The sequence below is a fragment of the Musca autumnalis genome, unplaced genomic scaffold (genome assembly GCF_047663935.1).
Source record: "Musca autumnalis isolate F117 unplaced genomic scaffold, ASM4766393v1 scaffold_3, whole genome shotgun sequence".
NCBI classification, from domain to species: domain Eukaryota; kingdom Metazoa; phylum Arthropoda; class Insecta; order Diptera; family Muscidae; genus Musca; species Musca autumnalis.
The window spans coordinates 238,607,653-238,628,439 of record NW_027411866.1 but is presented as its reverse complement, the minus strand read 5'-3'; the positions used below and the strand labels follow the sequence as shown (position 1 = coordinate 238,628,439).

Sequence of the window (20,787 nt, the reverse complement as noted above, 5' to 3'; positions counted from 1 at the left end):
CAGTTAAAATCAAAATTTCGATTTTAATAAAAACAAAACACTGTACAAAATTGATATTTTTATGACTCCGTCAGCAGTTTTTTTTAAAGACTCTCTCGGTTAAGCACATGATTTATGTGTACAATAGTCCCACAAAAACATACAAAGTGCCACTTCGAGGAAAAGACGTTTTTAGTTTCTATGCTACATACAAAACACAATAAATGTTTCCCTTCGAAAGCTCATATCTCGGTAAATTTTTGTCCGATGGACTGGAAATTTTGGGACATATTCTATTCTATATTTTATATGAAATAATGGTACAAAGTATATAAATTCAATAGAAATAATTCATAATATTTAGTTCCAATTTACATTAAGTCTCAGTTTGTAGGAGAGACACGTAAGGGGTATGGAAGTGGAAAAAAATTGCTCGTACCGGCAATTTTCAGGCAATTCCTTTTATATTTTTCGTTTTTAACATTATATTCATTGTTTTGAAAACAGAATTGCCTGTATAAACGCAAGAGTCAAGTTTAAAAGAGAACGAGAAAAATTGCCGCAAGATCTTTTAATGTAAATGGGGACTAAGGATACAATTTTAAATATTTACAGAGTAGGATATTTTGAATTGAAAATAGACAATATCGGGCCACGTTCGGTAATTTCGCCATCTAAAATTTATTGAAGTATATTGAAGTTTTTAATCATACAGGTCCACGTTATGGTTTATCGCAGAATTTTACAACCACAAAGAATTGCCGTTGTCTTTGCTATAGCAAGATTTTCACTATTTCGATGATCTTAGCCTAATTTTTAAGAATATCGGCTGTCGTTGTCGTTGATATGTTTCCAAATGAAAACATTAAGAAAAATTTAACAGTTTTTAAGATATGGTGTGAAATTTATACAAATTATGGAATTTTTAGATATATTATAAATTTTTTTTTCATTTCTCCAAATATTTTATTTTGGCCCTTATCAACAAATTTGCTGCAAAGGTCAGAAGAAGATTTGCATTGGTTTCAGAGATATAGCCCCGAGTTGTTTAAAAAGTCGATATTTAACAATGACTCAACAAAACGGAACTAGGGCTTTTGTACTTTGGGTCTGTACTTTCAAAAAATCCTCACTTCAAATTATTTGCACAAGATTACCTTAAAAATGTTGCACAGTGTTATTAACCGAAAGATATAGATTCTGATACCAGGATTATTTTTATTTTTAATATTATGTTACAAAAGAAGCGTTATAATTTGTTTTCTTAATTGTACGATTAGAAGTTTTTGGACTCGATGACAAACACTTTGATGGACTTAGTTCTATATAGTTTTGACAAATAACAATCGATCCTTATTGAACCCCAGATAATTATTCACTAATAATTATTTGAGAGACACTCCTCTCGATAGTTACCGCGCCCATAAGCTTTTTAGTTGGCCACCGTAGTATTTAGAGCTTTGTCAGGAAGCAAAAACTTGTCCACGAAAAGTAGGATATCGCTGTAAACAAGACTACAAAATGTCCAAAAAATCATCGAACAGTCTTTAAACTGCAGTTATATTAGACTTGTATAAGAGACCTGAAGATGTTGTCCAAACATATTCTCTTGGACCATGATGTACTTTTGGAAGTAATCTTGCGAACCATATTAGGTTCGATTTTAGACCGAATCGGTTACTCCCTTCGACTATTTTAGTGAACATTTTTGAACTTTTATGGTGGAGGTACCGATATGACTTAAATTTAATTTAGACAAAACTTTACGAGATCCATAACTTGGACCGAGAGTTATCACGAGCTCCAACCTGCCAGACAAACAGAGATACAGACGGACGGACGGTTGTAAGTACTTTTATCTTGGCTGAAACGAATATCGTCCAAACATATGTGAAGTCTTAAATCATTATTTTGATGAAATCTATACGATACAATCCTAGTGTATATAATCTCGTAATCTAAAGTCTGAGGTTACAATTATACTTCGGTAATGATAAGTAAAAGTCAAGTGACGCACAAAAATTCATTTGTCTTCATTATTTTCTCATACTGTTTAGCAAATTTGTCTAAAATAGAATAACAATATTTTGGCGATGCACAATGGTCCCAAATCCAAATTTTCTGGCCAAAACTATTTCAACGTCCATTTTGTATTGAAATTAATTATTATTTATAATAAATGTGTACAAACAGCAATTCTTACGTTTTATCGACCGAAATGACCAAAAACTGCCAAAATTTGTTGAACAGGGTGGTCCCGTTGTGTGTGGTCTAAACCAAAACATTGACCTATGTTAATAATTTTTGGTACGAAGGATACATATCTTCCAAGAGGTCAAAATACCAAATTTCAGCCGAATCGGTCATAAAGTGTCGCTATAATCCACAAAATATCTAAAATCGGACGGTACTTTTAGGTGGGGTCTATGACAAAAAATTTACCTATTTTCAAAAAAATTATACATACTTGTTTTCTACACTCTGAAACCCTTAAATATGAATTTTAAGGAAAATCGGTTGATAGACGTGGGTATTACCGTTCTATTCCAGTCAGTTCTATTCCGTACAGTCACAACAGGTATTTACAAAAAATTCTCCCATCTTAAAATAGAAAAATCCACTTTATTTTAACTGCGGCAAATTTGAGCACGATTTGACTTCTGAATTTATTAGTACAGACCCCCTGCTATCTTTCAAAATAGATTTGGAGGTTTGGACATTTTTTTTAAAAGTTTAAGTATATTTAAAAAAAATATTTGTAAAAAAATAATTTTTAATATATATAAAAACATTGATTTTATTACGCTAATTTTACAAATGTGATCGTTCTTTTTGTAAATATTATGAAAGTACTCATTAACAGCTTCCCGATTCATAATAACTTTGGTCTCACTTCTGTATATTTATGCAGCGACGCAATACAACACAAATTGTATATTTTACAGAAGAAAGTCTGTTTTATTTTTACATAAAAAAGTGTCAACTTTGGTACTGCGCCAATCAAGGAATACTAACGTTATTTACAAAAACTAATTATTTTTAGATGACTTGATGCGTCTTTTATTATTTTGTGCAAAAAAATTAAAATTTCGAAACTTCAAAAATAGTCCACGAAGGACCGACCCTTCATACATTTTATTCAATAGATTTTTTTATATATTTCCATTCCCATAATACTGAACTCGTTATTTTTGTTATAACCGAATGAGTTTTAAGTCTCGAGAGCTCTATACAGTTCGAATAAATAATAGACATGGGGTATATTCATTAAGGAATTAGCATTTGATAGTGGTATGATATGACATGAAGAAGTAATTCAGATTTTATTGGAAGTTTCTCTCAAAAACAGCTTACAAACAAAAATTTTTAAAATATTTTCTTACAAAACTTGTTAATGATGTACATTTTCTGTTCAGAAACTTAAGAAAATATGTATAACTTTTAATTTTAAATCTTCAAATATACAAACATTTTTATGAGAAAAAATATAATAACTAGTTACAGTAGCTTAAAAAATTTTGTTCGACCAAACCATTTCGGGGGGGGCCCGGGCCCCCCGTGCCCCCCCCCTGCGTACGTCCCTGATCCTAGCATTTTAGCAACATTTTTCAAATATTGGGGAGATGTGCCGGATGTTGTGGTCCGGTATTGTCCCATGAAACTATTTTTCGATATAACACGACGAAGGCCAAATGTTGGACCTAATCGGTTGAACAGTTCGAGAGTTATCGTACTCTCTGACCGCCACATATGGTGACATAGGGGTTTTTTTACACATTTCGGGTTGTTTTCCCCAGAAATATGGGCTTGCCCCTGAAAAATCTTTTACCGTCGTAATGAAGGCAGCGAATGCAAATCGCTTCAACAAAAATCAAAGTGATTCGAGAGCAGGTCTTAATGTGAACTTTTCCGAAATTTTGTGTGAAAGGTACCAGAAGGAGTGGACAAATATAGTCCATATTCGAACCTGACCTATATCTGGTAGACATATTAGGATGTGCAAAGTATGTATTACATCGGTAACTCCCTTCAAGAGATATCGTGCACACAAGTTTTCCGAACATTTTAGAACTTTTGTGTAGGACGATCTTCCATCGAATCACCTTATAGCTAAGATTTAATCTAATCTTAAACAAAAACTTATCAAAATATGATAGATGCTTATATCAATTCTTTAAATATTTTGGGGAAATAATGTTTGTGAAAAAGTATTTTAACAACGGCAACACTACTACTTGAAGATATAAACAAATACATCTCTGTTAAGTTAAAGTTCTATGTTAACTGTTATTCTAAATGACGTCCACATTTAAAACCTTTTACAGTCGAATGACGTTAACCCACTAACCCTGTTGATGGTTGTTTGAAAAGAAGGCACTAAACAAGAAAGCATGGACGGATGACGCATTATTATCATTACATGTTCTACAGTGATCTCTTGACTACACATTGTGATTACATTTGTACTGTTTTTATGGAAAATTTAAAAAAATAAGGTTTTTAATATAAAACATTTATTAAGCACAACAACAAAAATTAGATTAGAAAAACACTAATAATGAAATCGTAATAATTTTATTCATAATCATTTTTCTTCTTAATAAACATTTACCATATCGAAAAAAAAAAATTCGCAATTTCTTTCATTCATAAAAACCACAAGCCACTGTCGTCCACTCGACTAACTCTGTTGTTTAATGTGGGTTTTATTTTTTTATTTACAAACCATGTTTTATTGACACGCCATGTTCAAAAGCCGGTTTGTTGTGGGCATGTTCTTAAAGTAGAGCTCAGTACCGGAGTGTCATTAAATTGTCAAAAATATGTGCGCTGCAGAGACATAATATTTTGACATCTGTGTGTGGATTTAAGTGGCTCGACCACGAGCTTAAAATGACAGCTGGAGAAAGACTCACAACTTACTGTTGTTAAATTACTTCATGCAGGTAAGCGGAATTTTGTTTTTAGATTAAAAAGTGGGCCAAGGCGTTTTTTTGTGTATTAGTCATTTAAATTGCATTAAAAAAATTATAAACCATAGGTAGGATACCAAATATGTTACCTGTGAGCGATGTTTAGTCAATCAAAAGATCAATCGAGTTTCTAGAATTTACATATATTTCTTTTCGGAAATTTAAATTTCTTCATAAGGTATGCCAAGGATATCTTATAAAGAGTACACGTAGAATTTATTGTGTCACTTTTATGTGATAACACCTAAACACCTTATATTACAACAGTATTAAAAGAGAAATTTTATATTTGAAATTATAAGTTTAAATACTTTGAACCCACGAACCTTTGGCACATTTTAATATTTTAATAGAGTTAATCTAAACGTTGTGTATGTTTGAACTTAATGTCAGCTGTTCTGTTAACAGTTAGAAAAATTTCCCTTTTTGCAGACTTTGGCCCTAAGAGAGATTGTGACATGCGCCCTTGTTGTAACTAAAACTTTGCTCTCCACAATATAAATCTCAATAAAAATGGGAAAAAAAACTATACAAATACACATTTATACTTCCGAAAAAATGTAAACAAAACAGAGATTTGTCTATATCATCTCATCAAAATCTAACATCTGATACTGACAATTCAAGCATCCTCATATCATAAATATTCAAACGTTTTACTATAAATATTTTTAAGATTTAAGAAATGATAAACTGTGGCACTTTTTGTGAACAAGTAAACTTCACGGGTTCTAGAGGTTAAGTATATAACATTGAATGTAATAAATTCAAAAAGAGTTTTTATTAATATTAAACTTGAATATCATTAGAACTCCTCCACAATGAAAATTTTATAAATATTTGGCGATAGATGGCTTCGTGTTTTAATGGGGGGCCCAATTAAAGCCATTTTCATGAATTTTTCCAAGAAAAACATGAAGCATTTTTAGTAGATGTTGTATCTGAAAGAGCACATCTTAATCTACTTTCTGAATTTTTCTTGTTGAAAAATATTACGTAGTTTTGTGGCAATAGACCATATACCAAACCATGTTTTTATTGAAGCGTTTTGCGGTGCCAACTCTAGCTCAAAAACTAATAAACCGATCGTCATATATTTTTGTATGCTTATTAAGAACATAAAGATCTAGTCCTTCATCGATCGAGATTTTAAAAATTATTAGGTTTAAGGGATATATACCCTCAGCCAATGTGAAGCGAAACTTTCACCTCCGAATAGATCGAATGTATTTAAAGTCTCTTCAGAATTTTGTGACCCTTTTTAGACATTTGAACTTGCCGACAAAAACGTGGATTAGGAATTAACTGCACTATACACAAATGTTGAACTTTTGTAGGGCAGGTACCTTTAGGGAGGACCGATATTGGCCATTTTAGAAGTTAAACTAAATTTTGATAAAATATCAAGAGATCCAAAGTTTGGACCAAATTGGTTGCCCCATTCAAGTGATATCGTCCTAGCATTTTAGTGGCATTTTTTAAATATTGGGGAGAAGTACCGAAAATTGTGGACCGGTACTGCCCATGAAACTAAGTTTGGATATAATATGACGAAGACCGCATGTTGGACCAAATCGGTTGAACAGTTCGAGAGTTATCGTGCTGCTGACATAGGGGTTTTTTACACCTTTCGGACTGTTTTTCCAAGAAATATGGACTTGCCCCTGAAAAAACTTTTACCGTCGTAATGGAGGTAGCGAATGCAAATCGCTTCAACAAAAATCAAAGTGATTCGAGAGCAGGTCTTAAAGTGAACTTATCCGAAATTTAGTGTGAGATTTACCAGAAGGAGTAGACAAATACAGTCCACTAGCAAAATGCCCGCTACTTCGTATGCGGAAAGGAATAAACAATATTTCATATGGAAATGGTGAGGTATGAAAATTGATACTTAATTTCATTTAAGTACTCTTCGTACCCCTTTAGACCGAATTTCCAAAAAATAGGTCTACCTCACCACAAAACATCAACAGCCGTCAATTCATTTAAGGTATTTCAATTAAGGGATAAAAACCTTCTTGTAAAAAAAATTGTCACATATTTCTAATTTAATTACTTAATTTCAGTAAGTTACTTCGCGTTCACATAAAACTAATGGTACAATACAACCATAATAACCATACATACAACTTTTCAAACCCTGGACCTTATCTAAAACTTAACAGTTTTTGCACTACTTGTTCACCTAATTCCTATGGCATTACATTTAGAAACATGTCATGCGTTTTATGTTCGAATTTTCATAACGATTTTGATCTAATCCCAAATGTCAAAGCCCTGGATTTAGCCGTTCACTCAATTTTTAGTAATATTTACTTAGTTTTTATTACCCTTTGGAACTTTTAGTACACTAATATTATAATTCCAAATTACATAATTTCAGTTTTATTCTCACACGCAATAGCAAAATGGTGCGCACAGGTATAAGCTTCAAATTATACCTCCTTATATCAACCCTATATTCCAACCGCGATTCTCATTTCCAGGTCTGTTTCCCCAGAAAAAAATTTAGGAGGAGATGTTGGAAATTCATACTTATGTACGAGTATAGTACAAATTTCCAACATCTCCTCCTAATATATCAAAATTCTATCTTATCCCCTTTACACAATAACAAACTATACCATATTCTGTACCATTCAGCACTTTCCTTAAGTCCAAATTTTAAGGATTCCAGCACTTTCTCACAAATCCAAACCGTACCAAATTTGGTACCATGTAGTACACATGTATGAATTTACAAAACCTCCTCCTTATCTCCACTCTATACACCAACTGCTATCCCAAAAATCCAGCTTAACTCCTTTTTTTCCAAAACCTCCATATCTCATATCAAGAAGGTAGAGGAGTACTTTCTCGTTATTAAACCCCCACACACGAAGAGGGACTATAATACTAATTTTTGAAATTCCAGCGCTATCCGTATACCAAGTATCAAATTTTGAACGATTTAGTAATTTTCGTATATTTATGGTACATATGTATGTACATATTTCCCAAACCACCTCCATATACCAACGCTACACTCCAGCTCTATCCTTACATCCAATAACAAATGACTACCATTTAGTACTTTTCGTCTACTTATGGAACTTATTTCCACAACCACATCCCTACGCACCAACAGCGACTTTAATACCTAATTTTCGAATCCTTACTCTATTCCTTAACAGAACATCAAAGTTAGTACCACTTAGTACTTTTCGTACACATAAGCACTAATTTCCGAAATTTCTTTCTTATCCCCATTCTACACACCTACACTGACCCTAGTTTAGCAAATACCATACGGTTCCAAATTTAGTTCTGCTTATAACTTTTCATACACATAAGTACGAATTTCCGAAACTATCTCCATATATTAACCCCACACATAATTCCAAATTTCAGGATTACAGCTCTATCCGATCACACAAAGCCAAAATGTACCAAATTTAGTAAACATAAGTACGAATTTCTAAAACTACCTCAATCCTATACTGCAACAGTAAACATAACTCCAAATTTCAGGATTCTAGCTCTATCCGTTCATACAAATCCAAATTGTATAAATTTTAGTACCACTTAGTACTTCTCGTGCACATAAGTACGAATTTCTAAAACTACCTTAGCCCTATGCATCATTATCCGTGCAACCAAATCCAAATTGAACCAAATTTAGTACTTTTCGTACACATAAGTACGAATTTCCAAAACTACCCCATATATCAATCCTACACTTCAATAGTTATTTCAATTCTAAATTTCAGGTTTCCAACTCTATCCTTTCACCCAAATACAAAGTGTACCAAATTTAGTACCATTTAGCACTTTTCGTACACATAAGTACGAATTTGCAAAACTACATCAATCCTAACTACAACAGTAAATATAACTCCAAATTTCAGGATTCCAGCTCTATCCGTTCTCCCAAATCCAAATTGTACCAAATTTAGTACCATTTAGTACTTTTACTACAAATAAGTACGAAATTCCAAAACTACCAAAATCCTATATTGCAACAGTAAACATAACTCCAAATGTCAGGATTCCAGCTCTATCGGTTCTTACAAATCCAAATTGTATCAAATTAAGTACCATTTAGTACTTTTCGTGCACATAAGTACGAATTTCTAAAACTACCTTAGTCCTATTCTCTAACAGTAATCATAATTCCAAATTTCATCATTGCATCACTATCCGTGCAACCAAATCCAAATTGTACAAAATTTAGTACTTTTCGTACACATAAGTACAAATTTTCAAAACTACCCCATATATCAATCCTACTCTTCAATAGTAATTTCAATTCCAACTTTCAGGTTTCCAGCTCTATCCTTTCACCCAAATACAAAATGTACCACATTTAGTACCATTTAGTACTTTTCGTACACATAAGTACGAATTTCCCAAACTACATCAATCCTATACTACAACAGTAAACATAACTCCAAATTTCAGGATTCCAGCTCTATCCGTTCTCCCAAATTCAAATTGTACCAAATTTAGTACCATTTAGTACTTTTCCTACAAATAAGTACGAAATTCCAAAACTCCTCAACCCTATACTGCAACAGTAAACATAACTCCAAATTTCAGGATTCCAGCTCTATCCGTTCATACAAATCCAAATTGTATCAATTTTGTACCACTTAGTACTTTTCGTGCACATAAGTACGAATTTCTAAAACTACCTTAGTCCTATTCTCTAACAGTATTCATAATTCCAAATTTCATCATTGCATCACTATCCGTGCAACCAAATCCAAATTGTACAAAATTTAGTACCTTTAGTACACATAAGTACGAATTTCCAAAACTACCTCAATATCTCAATCCTACAATTCAACAATAATCTTAATTCCAAATTTCAGGTTTCCAGCTCTATCTGTTCAGCCAAATCTAAATTGTACCAAATTTAGTACCATCTAATACGTTTCGTACACATAAGTGCGAATTTCCAAAACTACCTCGATCCTATACTACAACAGTAATCGTTACTCCAAATTGTATGTTTCCAGCGCTATCCGTTCACTCAAATCCAAGTTGTACTAAATTTAGTACCATTTAGTACTTTTCGTACACATAAGTACGAATTTCCAAAACTACCGCTATATCTCAATCCTATACTCCGTCAGTAATCTTAATTCCAAATTTCAGGTTTCCAGCTATTTCCGTTAACACAAATCTAAGTTGTACTAAATATGGTACCATTTACTACTTTTCGTTCACATAATTTACGAATTTCCAAACCTATCTCAATTTTACACTCCAACAGTAATCTTAATTCCAAATTTTAGGTGTCGAACTTTATCCGTTCACCCAAATCCAACTTGTAGTAAATTTAGTACCATTTAGTACTTTTCGTACACATAAGTACGAATTCCCAAAACTACCCCCATATCTCAATCCTATACTCCGTTTGTAATCTTAATTCCAAATTTCAGGTTTCCAGCTCTATATTTTCACCCAAATCCAAATTATACTAAATTTAGTACCATTTAGTACTTTTCGTACACATGAGTATGAATTTCCTAAACCATTTCCTTTTATAAACACCACTTCCCAATCTTCATTTACATACCAAATTCAAAGTTTCTAGCTAAATCCGTTCAAAATATACAACTGGTACTAAATTTTGTAACATTTAGACATTTTCGTACACTTAGAGGTCGAATTTCCAAAAACCCTTTGGTACATCTTTCTAACTCTCCATCAGTTACCCTCATTCCAAATTTCAGAATTCTAGCTCTTCCCGTTTGCCTAATACAAAGGGTACCATATTTAGTACCTTTTAGTACTTTTCGTACCCTTCTAGGTCGAATTTCCAAAAACCCAGCCTTATCTCACGCCTACACACCAACAGCAACGCACAGTCAAAATTTCAGCTTTCTAGCTTTAGCGGTTTCGTCTGGGCGATGATATGCCAGTCAGTCACTCACTCACTCACTCACTCAGTCATCACTAAGCTCTTTTATATATATAGATATTCGAACCTGATCTATATCTGGTAGATATATTAGGATGTGCAAAGTAAGGATTACATCGGTCACTCCCTTCAAGAGTTATAGTGCGCAAATTTTTTCCGAACATTTTTGAAGTTTTGTGGGGGAGGTAACTGAAGGAGTGGACCGATATAGCCCATCTTCGAATTTAAACTATGTTTTGATAAAATATTACGAAGGCCAAATTTTGGAACGAATCGACAGAGCCGTTCTAGAGTTATCTTGGGCTCCAACCACTACACAAGGTGTCATAGGGGCTTTTGCTCATTTTCTCAGGAAGTATGGACTTGCCCCTGATAAAACTTGTAACGTCGTATGGGGGAAATACAAAAATCAAAGCGACTCGAGACCAGATCCTAAACTGAACTTATCCGAAATTTTGTGTGGAAGGTACCTGAAGGAGTGGGCCGATTGAGTCCATATTGGAACCTTATCTAAGTCTGGTAGAAATGTCACGATGTGCAAAGTATGGACAAAATCGGTTGCTCCCTTCAAGAATTATCATGCCCACAAAATTTCCGAACATTTTGGAACTTTTGTGGGGGATGTACCGGAAGGAGTGGACCGACATAGCTCATCTTCGAACTTAAACTAAGTTTGGACAAAATATTATGAAAGCCAAAATTTGAATCGAATCGGTTCATCCGTTCGAGAGTTATCGTGTGCACCAGCCAGCCAGACAGACAGACAGACATACGGACGGACATTGCTAAATCAACTCCAAATTGTCTGAAACACATTTCGTCCAAACATACTTGGGGTCTAAAACCATTATTTCAATGAGGCACATTTTGCCCGTATTGCTTAAAAACTGACGTTTTTGATCATGTCCTTGAAAAGCCCACATACAAATCACAATGATTTTCTTCCCTTTCAAACAGAGTAAAAAGAGTTTGAAACAAGTAAGAAAGTAACAGTCGGCTTGGCCGACAGAAATATACTCCCAGCCTATGTGAATTGGAACTTTCATCTACGGACAGATCGAATATATTTAGGGTCTGTTCAGAATTTTGTGGCACTTTTTGGACATTTGAACTTGCCGAGAAAAATGTGGATTAGGATTAAAGTTTACAAATTTTACGGAGGAAGGGAATGGACCGTCATATTGCAGTACGTAAGTGGATCTTATTTTGAGAGTCATATCTTTTCGATAGATATCGAGCCCAGTAGTCATTTCAGTGGCTTATCGTACATCTGTTAGACCAGTATGCCAGAAACATGGACTTGCCCACGGAAAACATATATGACTGTAAACAGGACAGGACGGATCTCCGAACAGACCCTAAACTTCACTTGGACACTAACGTTGAACTTTTGTGGGAGAGGTATCCTAAGGAAAGAACCGATATGGACCATTTTAGAAGTTAAACTAAGTTTGGACAAAGTATGACGAAGGCCAAATTGTGAACCATCAGTTTATTAGTTCGAAAGTTATTGTGCTCTCCAGCTACTACATGTGGTGCCATAAGGGTTTTTTACAACTTTCGGGCTGTTTTCTAAGAAGTATGGACTTGCCACTGAAAAAACTTTTACCGTTGTAATTATACCCTCAGCATTTATGCTAACGAGGGTATATACACTTTCATACGGGCAAAATGTGCCTCATCGAAATAATGGTTTTAGACCCCAAGTATGTTTGGACGAAATGTGTTTTAAGAGCAGTACACATTGTCAGTTTTGAATGTCGATATTTCGCAGTTATCAATAACTGTCCAACCGTCACGCAACCACAAAACATTTTGTGGTTGCATGATGAATGACAAAAATGAGCGGCCACACTAGCAAGCACCAACAAAGCTGTCATTCAAAACTGGCAATGTGTACTCAGCTTTAGACAATTTTGAGTCGATTGAGCAATGTCCGTCCGTCTGTCTGTCTGTCTGGCTGGCTGGAGCGCACGATAACTCTCGAACGGATCAATCGATTCGATCCAAAATTTGGCTTTCGTCATATTTTGTGCAAACTTAGTTTAAGTTCGAAGATGGGTTATATCGGTCCACACCTTCCGGTACCTCCCCCACAAAAGTTCGAAAATGTTCGGAAAATTTGTACTTACGATAACTCTTGAAGGGAGTAACCGATTTGGTCCATACTTTCCTAATCGTGAAATGTCTACCAGACTTAGATGAGTTTCCAATATGGATTTAATCGGTCCACTCCTTCGGGTACCTCCCACACAAAATTTGGGATAAGTTCAGTTTAGGACCTGCTCTCGAATCGCTTTGATTTTTGTTTTAGCAACTTGTATTCACTGCCCCCCATACGACGGTACAAGTTTCATCAGGGGCAAATCCACACTTCCTGAGAAAATAGCCTGAAAGTTGCAAAAAAACCCTATGACACCGTGTGAGGCGGTTGGAGCGCAAGATAACTCTCGAACGGATCTGCCGATTCGGTCCAAAATTTTGCCTTAGTAATATTTCGTCCAAACATAGTTTAAGTTTGAAGACAAGCCATATCGGTCCACTCCTTCAGGTACCTCCCCCACAAAAGTTCAAAAATGTTCGGAAAAATTTTTCGTACGGTAACTCTTGAAGGGAGTGGCCGAATTGGTCCATACTTTACACATCCTAATATATCTACCAGAGATAGATCAGGTTCAAATATGGACTATATTTGTCCACTCCATCCGGTACCTCCCACACAAAATTTCGGATAAGTTCACTTTAAGACCTGCAATCTAATCACTTTGTTTTTTGTTGAAGCAACTTGCATTCGCTGCCTCACTTACGATGGTAAATTTTTTTCAGGGGCAAGTCCATACTTCTTGAGCAAACAGCCCGAATGTTGTAAAAACCCCCTATGGCACCATTTGTAATGGCTGGAGATCCACTTCCATAATGGTCAATGTCGATCCATTCCTTTAAGTATCTCTTTCGCAAAACTTTTGATCTTTAATCCTAATCAAATTTTTAAAACCCCCTAAATACATACGTTTTTGTGGGAAAAAACTGTTTCAATATACACAGGCTGAGGGTATATCTCTGTCAGCAAAGCTGACTGATACTTTTTTACTTGTTGAGACAGCGATTGCATGTTGCTTCAAAGTGATTCGAGAGCAGGTCTTAAAGTGAAATTATCCGAAATTTTGTGTGGGAGGTACCCGATGGAATGGGCAAATATAGTCCATATTCAAACCTGATCTATAGCTGGTAGCTATATTAGGATGTGTAAAGTATTAACCAAATCGGTCACTCCCTTCAAGAGTTATCGTGCGCACAATTTTTCCGAACATTTTTGAACTTTTGTGGGGTAGGTTCCTGAAGGAGTGGACCGATATTGCTTATCTACGAACTTAAAGTAAGTTTGGAAACAATATTACGAAGGCCAAATTTTGGCCGGAATCGGCATTTCCGTTCGAGAATTATCTTGCGCTTCCACCCATAAACATGGTGTCATAGGGTTTGTTTTTCAACTTTCAGGCTATTTTTTCAGGAAGTATAGACTTGCCTTTGAGGAAACTTGTACCTTCGTATAGGGGACAGTGAATACAAGATGTTACAACAAAAACCAAGGCGATTCGAGAGCAGGTCCTAAACTGAACTTTTCCGAAATTTTGTGTGGGGGGTACTCGAAGGAGTTTACCGATTGAGTCCATATTGGAACCTCATCTGAGTCCGGTAGAAATTTCTTAATGTGCAAAGTATGGACCAAATCGGTTACTCCCTTCAAGAGTAATCGTACTCACAAATTTTCCGAACATTTTCGAACTTCTGTGGGGGAGGTACCGGAGGAAGTGGACCGATATAATCCATCTTTGAACTTGAACTAAGTTTGGACAAAATATTACGAAAGCCAAATTTTGGACCGAATCTGCAGATCCGTTCGAGAGTTATCTTGCGCTCCAACCACTACACACGGTGTCATAGGGTTTTTTGTAACTTTCAGGCTATTTTCTCAGGAAGTATGGACTTGCCCCTAATGAAACTTGCAGCGTCGTATAGAGGACAGCGAATACAACTTGCGTAAACAAAAATCAAAGCGTTTCGAGACCAGGTCCTAAACTGAACTTTTCCGAAATTTTGTGTGGGAGGTACCCGAAGGAGTGGACCGATTGTGTCCATATTGAAACCTAATCTAAGTTTGGTAGAAATTACACGATGTGCAAAGTATGGACCAAATCGGTTATTCCCTACAATAGTTATCGTGCGCACAAGTTTTGCGACAATTTTTGAACATTTGTGGGGGAGGTACCTGAAGGAGTGGACCTATATGGTCCATCTTCGAACTTAAATCGAATCTGGACAAAATATTTCGATACCCAAAATTTGAACCGAATCGATTGATCCGTTCGAGAGTTATCGTGCGCACCAGCCAGACCGACAGACAGACAGACGGACGGACATGGCTAGATCTACTCAAAAATGTCTGAAACGGATATCGTACAAACATACTTGGGGTCTAAAACCATTATTTCGATGAGGCACATTTTTGGTCGTATCAAAGTGTTAATACCCTCTTTATCCTAAAGGCTAAGGGTATAAAAATGGACCATCCGGTACCTCCCATACAAAATTTCGGATAAGTTCACTTTAAGACCTGATATCGAATCACTTTGATTTTTGTTGACGCAACTTGCATTCGCTGCCTCAATTACGATGGTAAAAGTTTTTTTAGGGGCAAGTCTAAACTTCTTGAGCAAACAGCCCGAAGAGTGTAAAAATCCCCTATGGCACCATATGTTGTGGCTGAAGATCCACTTCCATAACGGTCAATGTCGATCCATTCCTTTTAGTATCTCCTCCGCAAAACTTTTGATCTTTAATCCTAATCAACATTTTTGTCGGTTGAAACGCCCAAAATTTTTATACCCTCAGCCTTTAGGCTAAAGAGGGTATTTACACTTTGATACGACCAAAAATGTGCCTCATAGAAATAATGGTTTTAGACCCCAAGTATGTTTGTACGATATCCGTTTCAGACAATTTTGAGTAGATCTAGCAATGTCCGTCCGTCTGTCTGTCTGTCCGTCTGTCTGTCTGTCTGTCTGGCTGGCTGGTGCGCACGATAACTCTCGAACGGATTAATCGATTCGGTTCAAATTTTGGGTATCGAAATATTTTGTCCAGATTCGATTTAAGTTCGAAGATGGGCCATATAGGTCCACTCCTTCAGGTACCTCCCCCACAAATGTTCAAAAATTGTCGCAAAATTTGTGCGCACGATAACTCTTGTAGGGAATAACCGATTTGGTCCATACTTTGCACATCGTGTAATTTCTACCAAACTTAGATGAGGTTCCAATATGGACTCAATCGGTCCACTCCTTCGGGTACCTCCCACACAAAATTTCGGAAAAGTTCAGTTTAGGACCTGGTCTCGAATCGCTTTGATTTTTGTTTACGCAAGTTGTATTCGCTGTCCTCTATACGACGCTGTAAGTTTCATTAGAGGCAAGTCCATACTTCCTGAGGAAATAGCCCGAAAGTTACAAAAAACCCTATGACACCGTGTGTAGTGGTTGGAGCGCAAGATAACTCTCGAACGGATCTGCCGATTCGGTCCAAAATTTGGCTTTCGTAATATTTTGTCCAAACTTAGTTCAAGTTCAAAGATGGATTATATCGGTCCACTCCTTCCGGTACCTCCCCCACAAAAGTTCGAAAATGTTCGGAAAATTTGTGCGTACGATAACTCTTGTAGGGAATAACCGATTTGGTCCATACTTTGCACATCGTGTAATTTCTACCAAACTTAGATGAGGTTCCAATATGGACTCAATCGGTAAACTCTTTCGAGTACCTCCCACACAAAATTTCGGAAAAGTTCAGTTTAGGACCTGCTCTCGAATCGCCTTGGTTTTTGTTGTAACATCTTGTATTCACTGTCTCCTATACGAAGGTACAAGTTTCCTCAAGGGCAAGTCCATACTTCCTGAAAAAATAGTCTGAAAGTTGAAAAACAAACCATAAGCCATATCTGTCCACTCCTTCAGGTACCTACCCCACAAAAGTTCAAAAATGTTCGGAAAAATTGGGCCACGATAGCTCTTGATGGGAGTGACCGATTTGGTCCATACTTTACACATTCTCATAATATCTACCAGATATAGATCAGGTTCGAATATGGACTATATTTGTTCACTCCATCCCGTACCTCCCACACAAAATTTTGATTTTTGTTGAAGCAACTTACATTCGCTGCCTCAATTACGATGGTAAAAGTTGTTTCAGGGGCAAGTCCATACTTCTTGAGAAAACAGCCCGAAGGGTGTAAAAACCCCCTATGGCACCCCCATGGTCTATGTCGGTCCATTCCTTTAAGTACCTTTTCCGCACAATTTTTGAACTTTAATCCTAATCAACATTTTTGTCGGTTCATACGACCAAAATTTTGAAACCCCCTAAATACATAAGTTTTTTTTGTGAAAAAAGTGTTTCAATTTGCACAGGCTGAGGGTATATCTCTGTCGGCAGAGCCGACTGATACTTTTTTACTTGTTTAAACTCACTAAATACATACGTATTTTGGGAAAAGTATGTTTCAATATACACAGGCTAAGGGTATATCTCTGTCGGCCAGCAGACTGATACTTTCTTACTTGTTTTATTTTATAGTTGTACCCGTCATGCTGAGTGTTTGACGTTCCAATCCTGCCGACCTTATTCCCATTGTTTACTTCTCCATTCAAATTTATTGTCGCATTTACGCAGTATGACACTGATATATGACCTCCTGGACAAAGTTCCTTGGTCGTCTAAAAATACTTTTTTCAAGGATAGTACAAAAATACAACTTCAGTTTCCATGAAAACACCCAGTCCCTCCCAAAATGCCAAGTACTTCAACTACTCTCCATATGAAGAACAACAATGCAAAAGTAGAGAGATTCCTTGCCATTTCCGTTAACCTTCACCTTGGCCAGTGTTCACAGGGTGAAATTGCCGCTGCTGATGGTAATGGATGGCTATGGAAATGGTTGGCTGGATGCTGTGCTGCTCTGATTCTAACAGTCCTCATGCGAGAGATGCAATCACAGAAAAAAAAAAAAAAGAAATAACAGTTTTCTGCACACAGTCATCATGGCTAATTTCACTTTTGTTGGCTATAAAATGAGATGATGTTGCTGTTGCTGCACTTGGAACAACGGATGCTCTCTATGGCTGCCATCAATGGAAATGTAGAAATGGTTGGTTCGGTTGGCTGGCTGGCAGGCTGCCTGCCTGTCTAACTAGTCTGCAGCTGTCTGATGATGTCTGTTATTTTTGCACATCCTTGAACTTAACTTTCACAAAAAACAAAAACAACAACGATGACAGGCAAGTCGATAATGAAATGAAGCGGAATGGTAGCTGCAGGAGGTGGTGTGGAGATATAAAGAAAGAGGGGTCTTGAGTATAATATAGGATGCTGTTATTATTGGCCACGACATTTTGGTCATGCCAATAATTAGTCTCTTGAGTATGTGTGTGTGTGTGTAAATATGGCTAAATGCTTAACAATGACTGTGGCTTTCAATATTTACATACCTTGGATGCTATCTAGAGATGAGAAGATGTATGGCGTCTGTGTATGTTAGCAATTGATTTTCTTGCTGAATCTTTGTTAAATTGCCAAGTTTTTTGTTTGTATAATTTAGCTACTATTTTTTTTTCTTTCTTAAGGAAGGCTATTGTTGTAAATTGAAAATGAAAAATAAAAACAAATTTATTACTTTTTTAAACAATTTAATTATAGACTTTTGGTTAATCAATGAACTTCTATGTTAAAATTCTATACACATTTCACTTCACTACTCTTCCATTCAATTAACACTTTTTTCTTTTGGATTTTGTTTCAATATTTATTTTTTTCTAGACAACACAAACACTCACTATTGATACCAAAAAAATCCCGGATTTTCAATGCGTTACCGTTAAGAATTAAAGAACACAAAAAAAAGAATTATTAAACTGACCAAAAACGTTTCACTTTAATGCCACTCACACCGTACCGCAGAGTAACTTAACCATAAACAAATAATGCCAGCCAGCCTGACTGCCTGGAATGGATTTTATTACCGTTTTGTTATTCTGTTTCAAACTCTACACTTAAAAACACAACAGAAAAATTAAACGTTTGAACACGCCGACGAAACCGAGAAACCAACTTGAACGGCTGCAATGTTGTGCTCAACTGAAAGTTGCCAACGATTTTCACTAAACTTCAAGACCAGCCAGCCATCATTCGAAACAGAGACTGAGCCAGCTTGGCTCAGCAGCAACTGCGACAACCCCAGCCAGCAGAGGAACTATGTACGTCCATTGATTCATTCATTCATTTACATGGCTAAATCATGCCACCACCCAAGCCCCCAACCTAACCAGCAACAAAACCAACCGACAGCCAAGCAACAATTCAAAGCGTAACAACATAGCCTTGTATTTGTTTCTTGTTTTCGCTCTTGTACAACTTTGCGTGTCTGTGTCACATCACATGTGTTATCCCTCTCCTCCCCTCCCCTCTTGTTATTAGACCATGAAACTTTCATCTGTTTGGTTGCTTGGATGTTTTATCTTCATCATCTTGAAACAAATTTTAGCCATGGCTAAAATGTTGTTGGGTTATTAAACTTTGTCTTGGCTACATTGTTGCCACTATCGGTCATTGTCTTGTGTCTTAAGTTTTTCATGTTGAGGCAAAATGTTGCTATAAATTTTGTGGAAATTTATTAACTTGTTTCTTTGGGTGTATAAACCAGACTTTAAAACCCAACAAGTAAAAAAGTATCAGTCGGCTTTGCCGACAGAGATATACCCTCAGCCTGTGTATATTGAAAAAAATTTTTCCCAAAATACGTATTTATTTAGGGGGTTTTAAAAATTTTGGATATTTGAACCGACAACAATGGTGATTAGGATTAAAGTTCAAAAGTTTTGCGGAGGAGATACTAAAAGGAATGGATCGACATTGACCGTTATGGAAGTGGATCTCCAGCCACAACATATGGTGCCTTAGGATGTTTTTACACTCTTCAGGCTGTTTGCTCAAGAAGTATGGACTTGCCCCTAAAAAAACCTTTACCATCGTAATTGAGGCAACGAATGCAAGTTGTCTCACAAAAATCAAAGTGATTCCATAGCAGGTCTTAAAGTGAACTTATCCGAAATTTTGTGTGGGAGGTACGGGATGGAGTGGACAAATATAGTCCATATTTGAACCTGATCTATATCTGGTAGATGTATTAGGATGTGTAAAGTATAGACCAATTTGGCAACTACCTTCAAGAGTTACCGTACGAACAATTTTTCCGAACATTTTGGAACTATTGTGGGGGAGGTACCTGAAAGAGTGGACCGATATGGCTTATCTTCAAACTTAAACTATGTTTGGACAAAATATTACTAAGGCCATATTTTGGACCGAATCGGCAGTTCCGTTCGAGAGTTATCTTGCGCTTCAACCACCTCACACGGTGTCATAGGGTTTTTTTGCTACTTTCAGGCTATTCTCTCGAGAAGTATGGTTTTGCCTCTGCTGAAACTTGTACCGTCGTATGGAGGGCAGTGAATACAAGCTGCTAAAACAAAAATCAAAGCGATTCGAGAGCTGGCCCTAAACTGAACTTTTCCGAAATTTTGTGTGGGAGGTACCCCAAGGAGTGGACCGATTGAGTCCATATTGAAACCTTATCTAAGTCTGGTACACGCTCCACGATGGGCAAAGTATGGACCAAATCGGTTACTCCCTTCAAGAGTTATCGTGCGCACAAATTTTCCGAACTTTTGTGGGGGAGGTAACGGAAGGAGTGGACCGATATAGCCCATCTTCGAACTTAAACTAAGTTTGGGTAAAATATTACGAAATTCAAAATTTGAACCGAATCGGTTTATCCGTTCGAGAGTTATCGTGCGCTCCAGCCAGCCAGACAGA

At 36.3% G+C, this 20,787-nt stretch overlaps 1 protein-coding gene across 1 annotated transcript in view; it reads right to left on the bottom strand.

The window, feature by feature from the left end:
- Positions 1–19,051, bottom strand: part of LOC141399178 (carboxypeptidase D) — a 158,500-nt gene extending 139,449 nt beyond the window's left edge. Inside the window, exons 1-2 of the mRNA XM_073977365.1 lie at positions 18,936–19,051; positions 18,401–18,544 (exon numbers count right to left, since the gene is read on the bottom strand). The gene's annotated coding sequence lies outside the window, so the exon portion shown is untranslated. The remainder of the gene's footprint in view (positions 1–18,400; positions 18,545–18,935) is intronic.
- Positions 19,052–20,787: the final 1,736 nt, after the last annotated feature.